Source organism: Schistocerca piceifrons, chromosome 2, assembly GCF_021461385.2.
Source record: "Schistocerca piceifrons isolate TAMUIC-IGC-003096 chromosome 2, iqSchPice1.1, whole genome shotgun sequence".
NCBI classification, from domain to species: Eukaryota; Metazoa; Arthropoda; class Insecta; order Orthoptera; family Acrididae; genus Schistocerca; species Schistocerca piceifrons.
This window is the reverse complement of record NC_060139.1, coordinates 199,149,336-199,166,831: the sequence shown is the minus strand read 5'-3', so window position 1 is coordinate 199,166,831 and position 17,496 is coordinate 199,149,336. Positions and strand designations below refer to the sequence as shown.

General features: G+C 52.0%; 28 non-coding genes across 28 annotated transcripts; 22 read left to right on the top strand and 6 right to left on the bottom strand.

Moving 5' to 3' along the window:
- The first annotated feature begins 5,387 nt into the window (after positions 1 to 5,387).
- On the top strand, positions 5,388 to 5,461 carry Trnai-aau. Its single transcript has one exon. It is a non-coding gene; the product is annotated as a tRNA-Ile (tRNA).
- Positions 5,462 to 6,042: 581 nt separating this feature from the next.
- Positions 6,043 to 6,114, bottom strand: Trnag-ucc. The gene has a single exon. It is a non-coding gene; the product is annotated as a tRNA-Gly (tRNA).
- Positions 6,115 to 6,461: 347 nt separating this feature from the next.
- On the top strand, positions 6,462 to 6,532 carry Trnag-gcc. Its single transcript has one exon. It is a non-coding gene; the product is annotated as a tRNA-Gly (tRNA).
- A 381-nt stretch (positions 6,533 to 6,913) lies between these two features.
- Positions 6,914 to 6,986, top strand: Trnam-cau. The gene has a single exon. It is a non-coding gene; the product is annotated as a tRNA-Met (tRNA).
- Positions 6,987 to 7,289: 303 nt separating this feature from the next.
- Trnae-uuc lies at positions 7,290 to 7,361 on the top strand. The gene has a single exon. It is a non-coding gene; the product is annotated as a tRNA-Glu (tRNA).
- A 198-nt stretch (positions 7,362 to 7,559) lies between these two features.
- On the top strand, positions 7,560 to 7,633 carry Trnai-aau. The gene has a single exon. It is a non-coding gene; the product is annotated as a tRNA-Ile (tRNA).
- A 581-nt stretch (positions 7,634 to 8,214) lies between these two features.
- On the bottom strand, positions 8,215 to 8,286 carry Trnag-ucc. The gene has a single exon. It is a non-coding gene; the product is annotated as a tRNA-Gly (tRNA).
- A 347-nt stretch (positions 8,287 to 8,633) lies between these two features.
- Trnag-gcc lies at positions 8,634 to 8,704 on the top strand. The gene has a single exon. It is a non-coding gene; the product is annotated as a tRNA-Gly (tRNA).
- A 381-nt stretch (positions 8,705 to 9,085) lies between these two features.
- Trnam-cau lies at positions 9,086 to 9,158 on the top strand. The gene has a single exon. It is a non-coding gene; the product is annotated as a tRNA-Met (tRNA).
- Positions 9,159 to 9,461: 303 nt separating this feature from the next.
- Positions 9,462 to 9,533, top strand: Trnae-uuc. Its single transcript has one exon. It is a non-coding gene; the product is annotated as a tRNA-Glu (tRNA).
- A 198-nt stretch (positions 9,534 to 9,731) lies between these two features.
- On the top strand, positions 9,732 to 9,805 carry Trnai-aau. The gene has a single exon. It is a non-coding gene; the product is annotated as a tRNA-Ile (tRNA).
- A 581-nt stretch (positions 9,806 to 10,386) lies between these two features.
- On the bottom strand, positions 10,387 to 10,458 carry Trnag-ucc. The gene has a single exon. It is a non-coding gene; the product is annotated as a tRNA-Gly (tRNA).
- A 347-nt stretch (positions 10,459 to 10,805) lies between these two features.
- On the top strand, positions 10,806 to 10,876 carry Trnag-gcc. Its single transcript has one exon. It is a non-coding gene; the product is annotated as a tRNA-Gly (tRNA).
- Positions 10,877 to 11,257: 381 nt separating this feature from the next.
- Trnam-cau lies at positions 11,258 to 11,330 on the top strand. Its single transcript has one exon. It is a non-coding gene; the product is annotated as a tRNA-Met (tRNA).
- Positions 11,331 to 11,633: 303 nt separating this feature from the next.
- Positions 11,634 to 11,705, top strand: Trnae-uuc. Its single transcript has one exon. It is a non-coding gene; the product is annotated as a tRNA-Glu (tRNA).
- Positions 11,706 to 11,903: 198 nt separating this feature from the next.
- Trnai-aau lies at positions 11,904 to 11,977 on the top strand. The gene has a single exon. It is a non-coding gene; the product is annotated as a tRNA-Ile (tRNA).
- Positions 11,978 to 12,558: 581 nt separating this feature from the next.
- Trnag-ucc lies at positions 12,559 to 12,630 on the bottom strand. The gene has a single exon. It is a non-coding gene; the product is annotated as a tRNA-Gly (tRNA).
- Positions 12,631 to 12,977: 347 nt separating this feature from the next.
- On the top strand, positions 12,978 to 13,048 carry Trnag-gcc. The gene has a single exon. It is a non-coding gene; the product is annotated as a tRNA-Gly (tRNA).
- Positions 13,049 to 13,429: 381 nt separating this feature from the next.
- Trnam-cau lies at positions 13,430 to 13,502 on the top strand. Its single transcript has one exon. It is a non-coding gene; the product is annotated as a tRNA-Met (tRNA).
- Positions 13,503 to 13,805: 303 nt separating this feature from the next.
- Trnae-uuc lies at positions 13,806 to 13,877 on the top strand. The gene has a single exon. It is a non-coding gene; the product is annotated as a tRNA-Glu (tRNA).
- A 198-nt stretch (positions 13,878 to 14,075) lies between these two features.
- On the top strand, positions 14,076 to 14,149 carry Trnai-aau. Its single transcript has one exon. It is a non-coding gene; the product is annotated as a tRNA-Ile (tRNA).
- A 581-nt stretch (positions 14,150 to 14,730) lies between these two features.
- On the bottom strand, positions 14,731 to 14,802 carry Trnag-ucc. Its single transcript has one exon. It is a non-coding gene; the product is annotated as a tRNA-Gly (tRNA).
- Positions 14,803 to 15,149: 347 nt separating this feature from the next.
- Trnag-gcc lies at positions 15,150 to 15,220 on the top strand. Its single transcript has one exon. It is a non-coding gene; the product is annotated as a tRNA-Gly (tRNA).
- A 381-nt stretch (positions 15,221 to 15,601) lies between these two features.
- Trnam-cau lies at positions 15,602 to 15,674 on the top strand. Its single transcript has one exon. It is a non-coding gene; the product is annotated as a tRNA-Met (tRNA).
- A 303-nt stretch (positions 15,675 to 15,977) lies between these two features.
- Trnae-uuc lies at positions 15,978 to 16,049 on the top strand. The gene has a single exon. It is a non-coding gene; the product is annotated as a tRNA-Glu (tRNA).
- Positions 16,050 to 16,247: 198 nt separating this feature from the next.
- Positions 16,248 to 16,321, top strand: Trnai-aau. The gene has a single exon. It is a non-coding gene; the product is annotated as a tRNA-Ile (tRNA).
- Positions 16,322 to 16,902: 581 nt separating this feature from the next.
- Trnag-ucc lies at positions 16,903 to 16,974 on the bottom strand. The gene has a single exon. It is a non-coding gene; the product is annotated as a tRNA-Gly (tRNA).
- A 347-nt stretch (positions 16,975 to 17,321) lies between these two features.
- Positions 17,322 to 17,392, top strand: Trnag-gcc. The gene has a single exon. It is a non-coding gene; the product is annotated as a tRNA-Gly (tRNA).
- Positions 17,393 to 17,496: the final 104 nt, after the last annotated feature.

The following is a 17,496-nucleotide window of genomic DNA, read 5'->3' as shown; positions in this document are numbered from 1 at the left end:
TGGATGTCATTGGTATTACGTCTGACCAGGTTCATACTGCCTATTACGACACAGATCTCTACTGTTTCTTCGTCAAGTTGTTAAACCCTGTGTTACTGGAGAGGATTCTGTTAAAACATGGTAGCAGAGCTGAGTTCCGTCATCGTGACGCCTCGGTGAGTACTGTTCTCATATCCAATGCTGATGTAGAATATAAAAATGTCCGTGTGTACAACCTGCCGCCGGAAGTTGAAAACTGTTATTTACGTGAGATTTTGACGAAGTATGGGGAGGTCAAGCAAATCCGTAACGAACGTTGGTCTAGCCAACATCGGTTACAGTGTTTTAGTGGCGTCCGGTCAGTCGAAATGCACGTCAAGCAAGATATCCCCTCCCATCTTATTGTTTGTGGGTATAAAGTGCATGTCACGTACAGTGGGCAACCAGGCACATGCTTTATTTGTAACGAAACTGGCCACTTGCGTACGAACTGCCCTAAACGTGTCTTTGTTCTCAAAAGTACTTTGGAACAGCGTAGAAAATTGACATTGGCCGATCTTGTTAGGGAGGCCCCAATCACGGACATCGAACGCCCTAGTGATAGTGAAATATTGCCCCCGGAGCCTGGTTTGCCTGTTGCCGACTTTCCACCCTTTCCTTCAAAACCGGTTACCGATCCGCCTGCTTCCAAATCTGACGTGCAGCTGCTGAGCCACAAACGGCGACGAACGTGTGATGATGATAGTCCGGACGAAGATCTCCAGGAATTAGAACATGACGTCCCGAAAGAGATGCCGGTTACGGTTACTAACTCACGTTTTTCTGAACCGTCGCACGCAGCTGTCGACGTTGCGGCTATTGACGTCATTCCGAGTGACGTACAGGCAGCTTTGGCATCACAACAGCCGAGCCCGCCGCCTGAAGTCGCGACGTCACCACAGGACGAATCACAACAAGCGCGTGCTCCCGATAAGCATAACGAGGAAGGCAGTATTTGTGTACAAACTGAAGGAAGTCAAAGTCCGTCTACAAACAAACACGAAGTTCGTGCTAGTGACAACAAACAAACTTGTCCACCTTCTGAGTCAGTTCTTTCTGCAGATCAGATGGCTGAGGCGTCACATCACGTTATGGACTGCGAAGTCACTCAGGACCCTCCCACGCCTCCGTCTGCCGATGTGTTCCCTAGCAGAGCACGTAGTAGGACCAAAGTTCAACCGAACGTCAACGCAGTACGGAAGAAAAACAAACCCTACGATACCCAAGTGACTGTTCGTGATCCTCCCGACAATGCAGACCATTCCGAAGTTTCTATGCCCTTGTAATGCGACCAGTGTTGTTTAGTGACCCTTTCCGTACCTCACTGTACTAATGGCACAAGCGTACAAATTCGTCTCCCTGAACATAAATAAGATTCGATCTGATCTCAAAATTGCGGCCCTACAGCAGTTTCTATACGAATCTGACGCTGATATTGTGTTGTTACAGGAAGTTACTGTTTTGAATCTCTTCATCTCTGGTTTTAAAACCATATCAAACGTTGCTCCTGAGGAAAGTACAGGTACCGCACTTTTAATACGGGAAGGTATTCCAGTTGGGGAGATCGAGTTTTTAGATTCCGGTCGAGGAGTGGGCTGTAAAATTTTTGATGTCACCCTTGTTAACTTATATGCCCCGTCAGGCAACAGCAACAAATTCGAACGGTCACGTTTTTATAAGGAGGATGTTACGTATCTGTTGCGGGGAAGTCCTCAAAACCTGATAATAGGAGGTGACTTTAACTGTGTTCTACGTAAAAACGATCAGTCCCCTAATTTTAACTACTGTAAAGAACTGCACGAGCTCGTTAAGAATATTAAGCTGAAAGATGCTTGGGAACTGAAGTATCCTACTTTAGTTAAATTCACTTTTTTCACCGTTGCTTCATGCAGCCGTCTGGATAGACTTTATCTATCGGACTGTATCAGTGACCGACTCCTAGCGGTTGACGTAATCCCGGCTAGTTTTACCGACCATTGCGCTGTTGCGGCAACAGTTCACTTAAATCGACAGCCTACCAAATTATTTCGTTCCCCGTGGATGTTAAACATATCGCATCTGGCGGACGCTGAATTATTTGACGTTATCAGACATGTGTGGGAAACTTGTTTGCGTTCCATCACTTTTTATCCGACTAAAGCGATGTGGTGGACCACTGTTGCCAAACCAAAGCTTCGAAAAAGTCTCATTTATTATAGTGCTCAGAAAGCACGCGCCTGCAAGAAGACCTTTGAGTTTTACTACACTGTGTTGCGACAATTGTATGATTCATCCACTGCGACCAACACTAACTTTCCATCAATTCAACGTGTCAAGGCTAAACTTGTCAGCTTGAAGCGTCAACAATTGGAAGGTCTGAAAGTTAAATCCAAACCTAAATCTGTTTTAGCCGACGAAATGACATCTATGTACCATTTATTCAAGCATTTATCACGCCGCCGCCGGGCTTTCATTGATGTTTTGGAAAGAGATAATGGGGAATTACTCTCTACTCAAGCGGCCATTATTAGTGAAATTCACCAACATTTCCAACGACTGTATTCCAGTGAGATTGTCAATGAACCTGCTGTCAGTGCAGTGGTCAATGTTTTTGATCGGGCGATTAGTCCTGCTGACAATGTCGACTTTTTATCGGATTTCACTCCCGAGGAAGTTTTAGCCTTGATCTCCAAGTCGCCTTCCTTTAAATCGCCTGGTCCTGATGGTTTGCCCAAGGAATTTTATACCAAATTCTGGAATGTCCTTGGTGGTACTTTTACTGAAATTGTTAATGAAGTCATGAGTGGTGGTCCTCTTCCTGCCGACTTGAAAGTGGGTAGAATTGTTTTAGTCCCGAAGAGAACTGGTCACAAGCGAGTTGATAATCTCCGTCCAATCACATTATTGAACTTTGATTATAAAACGATTGCCCGAGCGATTAATAGCAGAATGACCCCCATCCTTGGAAAAGTTATTCATTCACATCAGTCTTGCCTTCCAGGGAGATCCATTATGACTCCGGTTGCAGAGTACAGAGACGTTATTTCAGTAGCGGCCGTAACCAACATCAAATGTGCTTTCCTTTTTCTTGACTTTTGCAAAGCTTTTGACCGCGTTAGTCATCACTATTTAGAACGCATCCTGCAACGAATTGGACTCGAAGAACGAGCTGTGGCAGTCATTCGGAATATGATAACCGGCATTACTGCTAGGATCACAGTTAACGGTCAGCTGACACAAGCTGTTAGCATACGACGCGGTGTACCGCAAGGCAGTCCGTTGTCGATGTCGCTCTTTGTTTTGTCGCTCGAGCCATTTCTGAAGAGATTGTGTCTCACATTAAGTGGCCTTTCTGTCTTAGGGAGCAATCTTACTGTGAGGGCTTACGCCGATGATGTTGCTGTTATCCTACGTCATGAGTCTGAAGTGGCCCAATTGCGGGCTGAGATTGATACTTACAGCACTGCTTCTGGGGCGAAACTCAGTGAGGGTAAATGTAAGGTTCTACGCTTACGGGGCTTCGAATCTCTTGCTATACCGTGGGCGCAGATCGTCGAACAACATGTTGCTCTGGGTATCATCATCGATAGGTGTCCCTTACGTATGGCAGCTAAAAACTGGAAACTTACTGCCAATCGAATACAGGGAGCTATAGTGGAAAACACATGGCGATCGACAAATATCCTCCAGAAGATCAGGATTTTGAATACCTACATACTCTGTAAAGCTTATTATGTCGCTCAGGTGTTCCCTCTTCCCAAAATGCAAGCCCATAAGATCATGCGTTTGTCCAGCAGGTTTGTGTGGCTCGGTCATATTTTTAAGTTAACCTATACCACACTGTCTAAGTCAGTGCCAGCTGGGGGCCTGCAACTCAATGATATCCGTCGAAAGGCGACAGCACTCTATATAAAACGAACAACTGCGATAATTACCACGATGCCCCATACTATCACATCGAAGCTGTTTCGCATTGTTCGCCCTAAATGTATGAAACCGCCAATTGACATCGGTAAACTCAACTTTCAATTGCAACATGTCGGTGTTTATTACCTCGAAATTAGTTACTTAGGTGACAGTGTTTTCATAAGTCCTTGTCTCACGACAGTGTTCTTACTTGCTCAGTGGCAGAAGTACGAAGCTCCAACTACAATTGAAATGCACTACCCAAGAATCGTCTGGACGGCAGTGTGGACCAATATTACTCTAAAAATTCATTCCTCCGATGTGATTTCCGCCTGGTATAAAGTTGTCCACAATCTTGTTCCAACCAACGAAAAACTCAACCGCATTGGCTTAAGTGCTACTGACAACTGCCTCAAATGTGGATTCGTTGACACTCTGAGGCACAGGTTTACTTGCTGCGGGCATCAGTTCAACTGGCATTGGGTGCGGAAACGATTGGCGCTGCTCACACGTAGCACTGAAAGTCTTTATACAACTGATATCCTCCTGTGGCCTGATACACGGTATTACCCCACAACGAAAAACAATACTGTTATGTGGATGCTGGGTCATTTTGTCAATTACGTCATCACTAACCACGGAGAAGACAATATTACTGCCTTTACTGCTTATATGGAAACGGCATATTGGCGAAGTACCCAGTTCCCGCACATTAAAAGGGATTTTGGAAACATGTTAAAAATACTGTTTGAGAAACAGGGAATTGGGTGATTCTAAAGTCAATCCGCCATTACTGTTAACATTTCCACGGTGAAGTTCCCAAGTACAAGCGAACACTGAATACTATTTTCGTTATCGTTTCACCTATGGCGCTTGAAGAACCTGAGGTTTTCTTTTCTTTCTTATTCCTCATTATTTGTTTTTTGCGGGAAGAGACATTTTTTTTTTTTCCCCTTGTTTTGAGAGAGATTTCTATTTTTCGTTGCACTTATATTACAAAGAAGACGAGGCAATGAACTCCTTGTAATCCGGAAGAACCAGTATTCTTTTTGTGTACTGTTGTACGACGCCAGTGAATCTGGAGACTTTGATTTCTTTTGACTATAGCTGATGAAGCTCGCCAAGGACGGCATTCATGGAGAGCGCAAGGAGGGCTGTAAGGGGAGAAGGGAGGCCCTCAAAAAACAAAAAAAAAAAAAAAAAAAAAAAAAAAAAAAAAAAAAAAAAAGTGGCTAGGATACCTGGCTTTCACCCAGGAGGCCCGGGTTCGATTCCCGGTACCGGAACGGAATTTTTTCCACACGAATCGTGACAAGTTTGAGCTGTCCGAGCGGCCGTTTCCCGTCCTGCTCGCAATATAGCTACTGTTTCGTGACCGTCAGCAGAATATAGACTAGGGAAGCAGACACACGACGACCATAGAAATGGTGTGCGGCTTCATGCCACCTGTTTCCAGCGTAGGGCTGAGCAACTGCATCTGCCGAGGCCCGCTAGCTCAGTTGGTTAGAGCGTCGTGCTAATAACGCGAAGGTCGTGGGTTCGATCCCCCCACGGGCCACTACTCTTTTCCTACTACGAAAAGGCGGCGCCGATTTCAGCTGGCGAGTGTGGTGACCAAAAGATCATCACCCTGCGTGGAAGTTGATAGAGGATCCGAACCCGACTCGTCGGGGAGCGCTACAGCATTCACTCGGCAATGGCCATAATATCTTGAATACACTGGTTCTCAACCGATAAAGAGAAAATGAAAGAAAATGTCCGATTGCCGATGCGTAACAACTTTGGCCCTTGTCAGTACTTGGGCGGGTGAGCGCATGGGAACACAGGGCGCTATTGGCACTTTTACTTCCTATTTTTGTTTCTCCTTTCTTTTCGGAGCTACAGCCCGATTCGGTCAGGGAGACGCCACCGTGAAATGAAGGGGGCGTGCTGTGTGTCCCTCCTTACCTCTCTCAGTCGTTTCTCGTGCTTGTCGTTTTGATATAGGCCGATTTGAGAGCGTCAGCTCTCGCGTCAGCCGAGCAAAGTCGAGACAAGTCGAGACACACTAAGGGCTGGTATGCAGCGAGTAAGAAGGCGAAAAAACAATAATTTAAGAGCGCGTGGCAAAAGTACTCATACGCGAAATTAAAAGCCTGCTGCGGTGGCCGGGAATCGAACCCGGATCAACTGCTTGGAAGGCAACTATGCTGACCATTACACCACCACCGCACAAGCGAGCACCGCGCGTCCGCGCTGTGTCGGCTTCCCGCCAGTCGGCAGCGGCCGAAGGTGATCGTACCTGGCAGGCGCATTTCGAGGCAGGCTAGGGGAGCACATCCAGACGCATTCGGACAGCGTATCCGCGCACACTTCGCATCCTTTGGCAAGAGTTGGGCGCCGGCAACGCAAGAGTACGCAGAGGACCGCGTTCTGGCGGCATTTTTAAGCAGAGCAGTGCAGTGCAGGATTCAGCGTCTGCAGCATCTTTTCCACAGAATGCTACGGCGCTTGACGGCAGTCCCACTTTCCCTTGAGACATCTGCGCGGCAAGCAGCGTCAAGTTACCGCTGGCCCGAGCATCGGTGGTTCAGTGGTAGAATGCTCGCCTGCCACGCGGGCGGCCCGGGTTCGATTCCCGGCCGATGCATCATTTTGCTTTTCCCGCGATAATGCTGCCGCGTGGCTTGAGCGCTTGAGATGCACGATCCACAAGAATGTGTAGCTGGATTTCCCTTGAGAAGGACCGAGAACGCAGCACTCGCGGGTCCCCACTAGGACGCTCGCATCATGTTCTACAGACTAGCGTCGGCCTGGCCTCACAAGTTGCTGGGTCCGGGTGCCTCCGGGGCACTGAACTTCAACGACAAGGAGTGCTGCCTATCGTTGCAACAGCAGCAGCAGCACCGCAATCAACTGGGCCGGCAGTGCACGTGTAGCAACAGAACACGTTATCCAGGAAGTACAGTGTCTCTACGTCTAATATTGGGTAAGGTGTTTACCCAGTTTCCAGGACAAGCGGTGCACCCGTGCCTCGGTAGCGCAGTAGGCAGCGCGTAAGTCTCATAATCTTAAGGTCGTGAGTTCGATCCTCACCCGGGGCATTTAATTTTCTGTGACATGGTGGTGCTGTTGCTAGGGCGCCAACGTATTTCTTGTTTGTTATCCACAGCGTTTCAACGCTTCAGCGGGAAAATGTTTACTTCCTGTTATTGCTACTTACAGCTTCCCTTTTCCTCTTCTCCCAGCAGAGCGTGAAGCCAAAAGCATTGCTCTGCGACGTTTGAGGTGCGCGCCTTGCCAGTCAGTATGTGCAAAGATGCTCGCAAAGAGAGGGGGGCGCCGACGCGGCACTCGACACGAAATGCGACAAGCGACCGTACGAACGGTCGAACGAAACGGCCACATCCGGTGTGGTCTAGTGGCTAGGATACCTGGCTTTCACCCAGGAGGCCCGGGTTCGATTCCCGGTACCGGAACGGAATTTTTTCCACACGAATCGTGACAAGTTTGAGCTGTCCGAGCGGCCGTTTCCCGTCCTGCTCGCAATATAGCTACTGTTTCGTGACCGTCAGCAGAATATAGACTAGGGAAGCAGACACACGACGACCATAGAAATGGTGTGCGGCTTCATGCCACCTGTTTCCAGCGTAGGGCTGAGCAACTGCATCTGCCGAGGCCCGTTAGCTCAGTTGGTTAGAGCGTCGTGCTAATAACGCGAAGGTCGTGGGTTCGATCCCCCCACGGGCCACTACTCTTTTCCTACTACGAAAAGGCGGCGCCGATTTCAGCTGGCGAGTGTGGTGACCAAAAGATCATCACCCTGCGTGGAAGTTGATAGAGGATCCGAACCCGACTCGTCGGGGAGCGCTACAGCATTCACTCGGCAATGGCCATAATATCTTGAATACACTGGTTCTCAACCGATAAAGAGAAAATGAAAGAAAATGTCCGATTGCCGATGCGTAACAACTTTGGCCCTTGTCAGTACTTGGGCGGGTGAGCGCATGGGAACACAGGGCGCTATTGGCACTTTTACTTCCTATTTTTGTTTCTCCTTTCTTTTCGGAGCTACAGCCCGATTCGGTCAGGGAGACGCCACCGTGAAATGAAGGGGGCGTGCTGTGTGTCCCTCCTTACCTCTCTCAGTCGTTTCTCGTGCTTGTCGTTTTGATATAGGCCGATTTGAGAGCGTCAGCTCTCGCGTCAGCCGAGCAAAGTCGAGACAAGTCGAGACACACTAAGGGCTGGTATGCAGCGAGTAAGAAGGCGAAAAAACAATAATTTAAGAGCGCGTGGCAAAAGTACTCATACGCGAAATTAAAAGCCTGCTGCGGTGGCCGGGAATCGAACCCGGATCAACTGCTTGGAAGGCAACTATGCTGACCATTACACCACCACCGCACAAGCGAGCACCGCGCGTCCGCGCTGTGTCGGCTTCCCGCCAGTCGGCAGCGGCCGAAGGTGATCGTACCTGGCAGGCGCATTTCGAGGCAGGCTAGGGGAGCACATCCAGACGCATTCGGACAGCGTATCCGCGCACACTTCGCATCCTTTGGCAAGAGTTGGGCGCCGGCAACGCAAGAGTACGCAGAGGACCGCGTTCTGGCGGCATTTTTAAGCAGAGCAGTGCAGTGCAGGATTCAGCGTCTGCAGCATCTTTTCCACAGAATGCTACGGCGCTTGACGGCAGTCCCACTTTCCCTTGAGACATCTGCGCGGCAAGCAGCGTCAAGTTACCGCTGGCCCGAGCATCGGTGGTTCAGTGGTAGAATGCTCGCCTGCCACGCGGGCGGCCCGGGTTCGATTCCCGGCCGATGCATCATTTTGCTTTTCCCGCGATAATGCTGCCGCGTGGCTTGAGCGCTTGAGATGCACGATCCACAAGAATGTGTAGCTGGATTTCCCTTGAGAAGGACCGAGAACGCAGCACTCGCGGGTCCCCACTAGGACGCTCGCATCATGTTCTACAGACTAGCGTCGGCCTGGCCTCACAAGTTGCTGGGTCCGGGTGCCTCCGAGGCACTGAACTTCAACGACAAGGAGTGCTGCCTATCGTTGCAACAGCAGCAGCAGCACCGCAATCAACTGGGCCGGCAGTGCACGTGTAGCAACAGAACACGTTATCCAGGAAGTACAGTGTCTCTACGTCTAATATTGGGTAAGGTGTTTACCCAGTTTCCAGGACAAGCGGTGCACCCGTGCCTCGGTAGCGCAGTAGGCAGCGCGTAAGTCTCATAATCTTAAGGTCGTGAGTTCGATCCTCACCCGGGGCATTTAATTTTCTGTGACATGGTGGTGCTGTTGCTAGGGCGCCAACGTATTTCTTGTTTGTTATCCACAGCGTTTCAACGCTTCAGCGGGAAAATGTTTACTTCCTGTTATTGCTACTTACAGCTTCCCTTTTCCTCTTCTCCCAGCAGAGCGTGAAGCCAAAAGCATTGCTCTGCGACGTTTGAGGTGCGCGCCTTGCCAGTCAGTATGTGCAAAGATGCTCGCAAAGAGAGGGGGGCGCCGACGCGGCACTCGACACGAAATGCGACAAGCGACCGTACGAACGGTCGAACGAAACGGCCACATCCGGTGTGGTCTAGTGGCTAGGATACCTGGCTTTCACCCAGGAGGCCCGGGTTCGATTCCCGGTACCGGAACGGAATTTTTTCCACACGAATCGTGACAAGTTTGAGCTGTCCGAGCGGCCGTTTCCCGTCCTGCTCGCAATATAGCTACTGTTTCGTGACCGTCAGCAGAATATAGACTAGGGAAGCAGACACACGACGACCATAGAAATGGTGTGCGGCTTCATGCCACCTGTTTCCAGCGTAGGGCTGAGCAACTACATCTGCCGAGGCCCGTTAGCTCAGTTGGTTAGAGCGTCGTGCTAATAACGCGAAGGTCGTGGGTTCGATCCCCCCACGGGCCACTACTCTTTTCCTACTACGAAAAGGCGGCGCCGATTTCAGCTGGCGAGTGTGGTGACCAAAAGATCATCACCCTGCGTGGAAGTTGATAGAGGATCCGAACCCGACTCGTCGGGGAGCGCTACAGCATTCACTCGGCAATGGCCATAATATCTTGAATACACTGGTTCTCAACCGATAAAGAGAAAATGAAAGAAAATGTCCGATTGCCGATGCGTAACAACTTTGGCCCTTGTCAGTACTTGGGCGGGTGAGCGCATGGGAACACAGGGCGCTATTGGCACTTTTACTTCCTATTTTTGTTTCTCCTTTCTTTTCGGAGCTACAGCCCGATTCGGTCAGGGAGACGCCACCGTGAAATGAAGGGGGCGTGCTGTGTGTCCCTCCTTACCTCTCTCAGTCGTTTCTCGTGCTTGTCGTTTTGATATAGGCCGATTTGAGAGCGTCAGCTCTCGCGTCAGCCGAGCAAAGTCGAGACAAGTCGAGACACACTAAGGGCTGGTATGCAGCGAGTAAGAAGGCGAAAAAACAATAATTTAAGAGCGCGTGGCAAAAGTACTCATACGCGAAATTAAAAGCCTGCTGCGGTGGCCGGGAATCGAACCCGGATCAACTGCTTGGAAGGCAACTATGCTGACCATTACACCACCACCGCACAAGCGAGCACCGCGCGTCCGCGCTGTGTCGGCTTCCCGCCAGTCGGCAGCGGCCGAAGGTGATCGTACCTGGCAGGCGCATTTCGAGGCAGGCTAGGGGAGCACATCCAGACGCATTCGGACAGCGTATCCGCGCACACTTCGCATCCTTTGGCAAGAGTTGGGCGCCGGCAACGCAAGAGTACGCAGAGGACCGCGTTCTGGCGGCATTTTTAAGCAGAGCAGTGCAGTGCAGGATTCAGCGTCTGCAGCATCTTTTCCACAGAATGCTACGGCGCTTGACGGCAGTCCCACTTTCCCTTGAGACATCTGCGCGGCAAGCAGCGTCAAGTTACCGCTGGCCCGAGCATCGGTGGTTCAGTGGTAGAATGCTCGCCTGCCACGCGGGCGGCCCGGGTTCGATTCCCGGCCGATGCATCATTTTGCTTTTCCCGCGATAATGCTGCCGCGTGGCTTGAGCGCTTGAGATGCACGATCCACAAGAATGTGTAGCTGGATTTCCCTTGAGAAGGACCGAGAACGCAGCACTCGCGGGTCCCCACTAGGACGCTCGCATCATGTTCTACAGACTAGCGTCGGCCTGGCCTCACAAGTTGCTGGGTCCGGGTGCCTCCGAGGCACTGAACTTCAACGACAAGGAGTGCTGCCTATCGTTGCAACAGCAGCAGCAGCACCGCAATCAACTGGGCCGGCAGTGCACGTGTAGCAACAGAACACGTTATCCAGGAAGTACAGTGTCTCTACGTCTAATATTGGGTAAGGTGTTTACCCAGTTTCCAGGACAAGCGGTGCACCCGTGCCTCGGTAGCGCAGTAGGCAGCGCGTAAGTCTCATAATCTTAAGGTCGTGAGTTCGATCCTCACCCGGGGCATTTAATTTTCTGTGACATGGTGGTGCTGTTGCTAGGGCGCCAACGTATTTCTTGTTTGTTATCCACAGCGTTTCAACGCTTCAGCGGGAAAATGTTTACTTCCTGTTATTGCTACTTACAGCTTCCCTTTTCCTCTTCTCCCAGCAGAGCGTGAAGCCAAAAGCATTGCTCTGCGACGTTTGAGGTGCGCGCCTTGCCAGTCAGTATGTGCAAAGATGCTCGCAAAGAGAGGGGGGCGCCGACGCGGCACTCGACACGAAATGCGACAAGCGACCGTACGAACGGTCGAACGAAACGGCCACATCCGGTGTGGTCTAGTGGCTAGGATACCTGGCTTTCACCCAGGAGGCCCGGGTTCGATTCCCGGTACCGGAACGGAATTTTTTCCACACGAATCGTGACAAGTTTGAGCTGTCCGAGCGGCCGTTTCCCGTCCTGCTCGCAATATAGCTACTGTTTCGTGACCGTCAGCAGAATATAGACTAGGGAAGCAGACACACGACGACCATAGAAATGGTGTGCGGCTTCATGCCACCTGTTTCCAGCGTAGGGCTGAGCAACTGCATCTGCCGAGGCCCGTTAGCTCAGTTGGTTAGAGCGTCGTGCTAATAACGCGAAGGTCGTGGGTTCGATCCCCCCACGGGCCACTACTCTTTTCCTACTACGAAAAGGCGGCGCCGATTTCAGCTGGCGAGTGTGGTGACCAAAAGATCATCACCCTGCGTGGAAGTTGATAGAGGATCCGAACCCGACTCGTCGGGGAGCGCTACAGCATTCACTCGGCAATGGCCATAATATCTTGAATACACTGGTTCTCAACCGATAAAGAGAAAATGAAAGAAAATGTCCGATTGCCGATGCGTAACAACTTTGGCCCTTGTCAGTACTTGGGCGGGTGAGCGCATGGGAACACAGGGCGCTATTGGCACTTTTACTTCCTATTTTTGTTTCTCCTTTCTTTTCGGAGCTACAGCCCGATTCGGTCAGGGAGACGCCACCGTGAAATGAAGGGGGCGTGCTGTGTGTCCCTCCTTACCTCTCTCAGTCGTTTCTCGTGCTTGTCGTTTTGATATAGGCCGATTTGAGAGCGTCAGCTCTCGCGTCAGCCGAGCAAAGTCGAGACAAGTCGAGACACACTAAGGGCTGGTATGCAGCGAGTAAGAGGGCGAAAAAACAATAATTTAAGAGCGCGTGGCAAAAGTACTCATACGCGAAATTAAAAGCCTGCTGCGGTGGCCGGGAATCGAACCCGGATCAACTGCTTGGAAGGCAACTATGCTGACCATTACACCACCACCGCACAAGCGAGCGCCGCGCGTCCGCGCTGTGTCGGCTTCCCGCCAGTCGGCAGCGGCCGAAGGTGATCGTACCTGGCAGGCGCATTTCGAGGCAGGCTAGGGGAGCACATCCAGACGCATTCGGACAGCGTATCCGCGCACACTTCGCATCCTTTGGCAAGAGTTGGGCGCCGGCAACGCAAGAGTACGCAGAGGACCGCGTTCTGGCGGCATTTTTAAGCAGAGCAGTGCAGTGCAGGATTCAGCGTCTGCAGCATCTTTTCCACAGAATGCTACGGCGCTTGACGGCAGTCCCACTTTCCCTTGAGACATCTGCGCGGCAAGCAGCGTCAAGTTACCGCTGGCCCGAGCATCGGTGGTTCAGTGGTAGAATGCTCGCCTGCCACGCGGGCGGCCCGGGTTCGATTCCCGGCCGATGCATCATTTTGCTTTTCCCGCGATAATGCTGCCGCGTGGCTTGAGCGCTTGAGATGCACGATCCACAAGAATGTGTAGCTGGATTTCCCTTGAGAAGGACCGAGAACGCAGCACTCGCGGGTCCCCACTAGGACGCTCGCATCATGTTCTACAGACTAGCGTCGGCCTGGCCTCACAAGTTGCTGGGTCCGGGTGCCTCCGAGGCACTGAACTTCAACGACAAGGAGTGCTGCCTATCGTTGCAACAGCAGCAGCAGCACCGCAATCAACTGGGCCGGCAGTGCACGTGTAGCAACAGAACACGTTATCCAGGAAGTACAGTGTCTCTACGTCTAATATTGGGTAAGGTGTTTACCCAGTTTCCAGGACAAGCGGTGCACCCGTGCCTCGGTAGCGCAGTAGGCAGCGCGTAAGTCTCATAATCTTAAGGTCGTGAGTTCGATCCTCACCCGGGGCATTTAATTTTCTGTGACATGGTGGTGCTGTTGCTAGGGCGCCAACGTATTTCTTGTTTGTTATCCACAGCGTTTCAACGCTTCAGCGGGAAAATGTTTACTTCCTGTTATTGCTACTTACAGCTTCCCTTTTCCTCTTCTCCCAGCAGAGCGTGAAGCCAAAAGCATTGCTCTGCGACGTTTGAGGTGCGCGCCTTGCCAGTCAGTATGTGCAAAGATGCTCGCAAAGAGAGGGGGGCGCCGACGCGGCACTCGACACGAAATGCGACAAGCGACCGTACGAACGGTCGAACGAAACGGCCACATCCGGTGTGGTCTAGTGGCTAGGATACCTGGCTTTCACCCAGGAGGCCCGGGTTCGATTCCCGGTACCGGAACGGAATTTTTTCCACACGAATCGTGACAAGTTTGAGCTGTCCGAGCGGCCGTTTCCCGTCCTGCTCGCAATATAGCTACTGTTTCGTGACCGTCAGCAGAATATAGACTAGGGAAGCAGACACACGACGACCATAGAAATGGTGTGCGGCTTCATGCCACCTGTTTCCAGCGTAGGGCTGAGCAACTGCATCTGCCGAGGCCCGTTAGCTCAGTTGGTTAGAGCGTCGTGCTAATAACGCGAAGGTCGTGGGTTCGATCCCCCCACGGGCCACTACTCTTTTCCTACTACGAAAAGGCGGCGCCGATTTCAGCTGGCGAGTGTGGTGACCAAAAGATCATCACCCTGCGTGGAAGTTGATAGAGGATCCGAACCCGACTCGTCGGGGAGCGCTACAGCATTCACTCGGCAATGGCCATAATATCTTGAATACACTGGTTCTCAACCGATAAAGAGAAAATGAAAGAAAATGTCCGATTGCCGATGCGTAACAACTTTGGCCCTTGTCAGTACTTGGGCGGGTGAGCGCATGGGAACACAGGGCGCTATTGGCACTTTTACTTCCTATTTTTGTTTCTCCTTTCTTTTCGGAGCTACAGCCCGATTCGGTCAGGGAGACGCCACCGTGAAATGAAGGGGGCGTGCTGTGTGTCCCTCCTTACCTCTCTCAGTCGTTTCTCGTGCTTGTCGTTTTGATATAGGCCGATTTGAGAGCGTCAGCTCTCGCGTCAGCCGAGCAAAGTCGAGACAAGTCGAGACACACTAAGGGCTGGTATGCAGCGAGTAAGAGGGCGAAAAAACAATAATTTAAGAGCGCGTGGCAAAAGTACTCATACGCGAAATTAAAAGCCTGCTGCGGTGGCCGGGAATCGAACCCGGATCAACTGCTTGGAAGGCAACTATGCTGACCATTACACCACCACCGCACAAGCGAGCGCCGCGCGTCCGCGCTGTGTCGGCTTCCCGCCAGTCGGCAGCGGCCGAAGGTGATCGTACCTGGCAGGCGCATTTCGAGGCAGGCTAGGGGAGCACATCCAGACGCATTCGGACAGCGTATCCGCGCACACTTCGCATCCTTTGGCAAGAGTTGGGCGCCGGCAACGCAAGAGTACGCAGAGGACCGCGTTCTGGCGGCATTTTTAAGCAGAGCAGTGCAGTGCAGGATTCAGCGTCTGCAGCATCTTTTCCACAGAATGCTACGGCGCTTGACGGCAGTCCCACTTTCCCTTGAGACATCTGCGCGGCAAGCAGCGTCAAGTTACCGCTGGCCCGAGCATCGGTGGTTCAGTGGTAGAATGCTCGCCTGCCACGCGGGCGGCCCGGGTTCGATTCCCGGCCGATGCATCATTTTGCTTTTCCCGCGATAATGCTGCCGCGTGGCTTGAGCGCTTGAGATGCACGATCCACAAGAATGTGTAGCTGGATTTCCCTTGAGAAGGACCGAGAACGCAGCACTCGCGGGTCCCCACTAGGACGCTCGCATCATGTTCTACAGACTAGCGTCGGCCTGGCCTCACAAGTTGCTGGGTCCGGGTGCCTCCGAGGCACTGAACTTCAACGACAAGGAGTGCTGCCTATCGTTGCAACAGCAGCAGCAGCACCGCAATCAACTGGGCCGGCAGTGCACGTGTAGCAACAGAACACGTTATCCAGGAAGTACAGTGTCTCTACGTCTAATATTGGGTAAGGTGTTTACCCAGTTTCCAGGACAAGCGGTGCACCCGTGCCTCGGTAGCGCAGTAGGCAGCGCGTAAGTCTCATAATCTTAAGGTCGTGAGTTCGATCCTCACCCGGGGCATTTAATTTTCTGTGACATGGTGGTGCTGTTGCTAGGGCGCCAACGTATTTCTTGTTTGTTATCCACAGCGTTTCAACGCTTCAGCGGGAAAATGTTTACTTCCTGTTATTGCTACTTACAGCTTCCCTTTTCCTCTTCTCCCAGCAGAGCGTGAAGCCAAAAGCATTGCTCTGCGACGTTTGAGGTGCGCGCCTTGCCAGTCAGTATGTGCAAAGATGCTCGCAAAGAGAGGGGGGCGCCGACGCGGCACTCGACACGAAATGCGACAAGCGACCGTACGAACGGTCGAACGAAACGGCCACATCCGGTGTGGTCTAGTGGCTAGGATACCTGGCTTTCACCCAGGAGGCCCGGGTTCGATTCCCGGTACCGGAACGGAATTTTTTCCACACGAATCGTGACAAGTTTGAGCTGTCCGAGCGGCCGTTTCCCGTCCTGCTCGCAATATAGCTACTGTTTCGTGACCGTCAGCAGAATATAGACTAGGGAAGCAGACACACGACGACCATAGAAATGGTGTGCGGCTTCATGCCACCTGTTTCCAGCGTAGGGCTGAGCAACTGCATCTGCCGAGGCCCGTTAGCTCAGTTGGTTAGAGCGTCGTGCTAATAACGCGAAGGTCGTGGGTTCGATCCCCCCACGGGCCACTACTCTTTTCCTACTACGAAAAGGCGGCGCCGATTTCAGCTGGCGAGTGTGGTGACCAAAAGATCATCACCCTGCGTGGAAGTTGATAGAGGATCCGAACCCGACTCGTCGGGGAGCGCTACAGCATTCACTCGGCAATGGCCATAATATCTTGAATACACTGGTTCTCAACCGATAAAGAGAAAATGAAAGAAAATGTCCGATTGCCGATGCGTAACAACTTTGGCCCTTGTCAGTACTTGGGCGGGTGAGCGCATGGGAACACAGGGCGCTATTGGCACTTTTACTTCCTATTTTTGTTTCTCCTTTCTTTTCGGAGCTACAGCCCGATTCGGTCAGGCAGACGCCACCGTGAAATGAAGGGGGCGTGCTGTGTGTCCCTCCTTACCTCTCTCAGTCGTTTCTCGTGCTTGTCGTTTTGATATAGGCCGATTTGAGAGCGTCAGCTCTCGCGTCAGCCGAGCAAAGTCGAGACAAGTCGAGACACACTAAGGGCTGGTATGCAGCGAGTAAGAGGGCGAAAAAACAATAATTTAAGAGCGCGTGGCAAAAGTACTCATACGCGAAATTAAAAGCCTGCTGCGGTGGCCGGGAATCGAACCCGGATCAACTGCTTGGAAGGCAACTATGCTGACCATTACACCACCACCGCACAAGCGAGCGCCGCGCGTCCGCGCTGTGTCGGCTTCCCGCCAGTCGGCAGCGGCCGAAGGTGATCGTACCTGGCAGGCGCATTTCGAGGCAGGCTAGGGGAGCACATCCAGACGCATTCGGACAGCGTATCCGCGCACACTTCGCATCCTTTGGCAAGAGTTGGGCGCCGGCAACGCAAGAGTACGCAGAGGACCGCGTTCTGGCGGCATTTTTAAGCAGAGCAGTGCAGTGCAGGATTCAGCGTCTGCAGCATCTTTTCCACAGAATGCTACGGCGCTTGACGGCAGTCCCACTTTCCCTTGAGACATCTGCGCGGCAAGCAGCGTCAAGTTACCGCTGGCCCGAGCATCGGTGGTTCAGTGGTAGAATGCTCGCCTGCCACGCGGGCGGCCCGGGTTCGATTCCCGGCCGATGCATCATTTTGCTTTTCCCGCGATAATGCTGCCGCGTGGCTTGAGCGCTTGAGATGCACGATCCACAAGAATGTGTAGCTGGATTTCCCTTGAGAAGGACCGAGAAC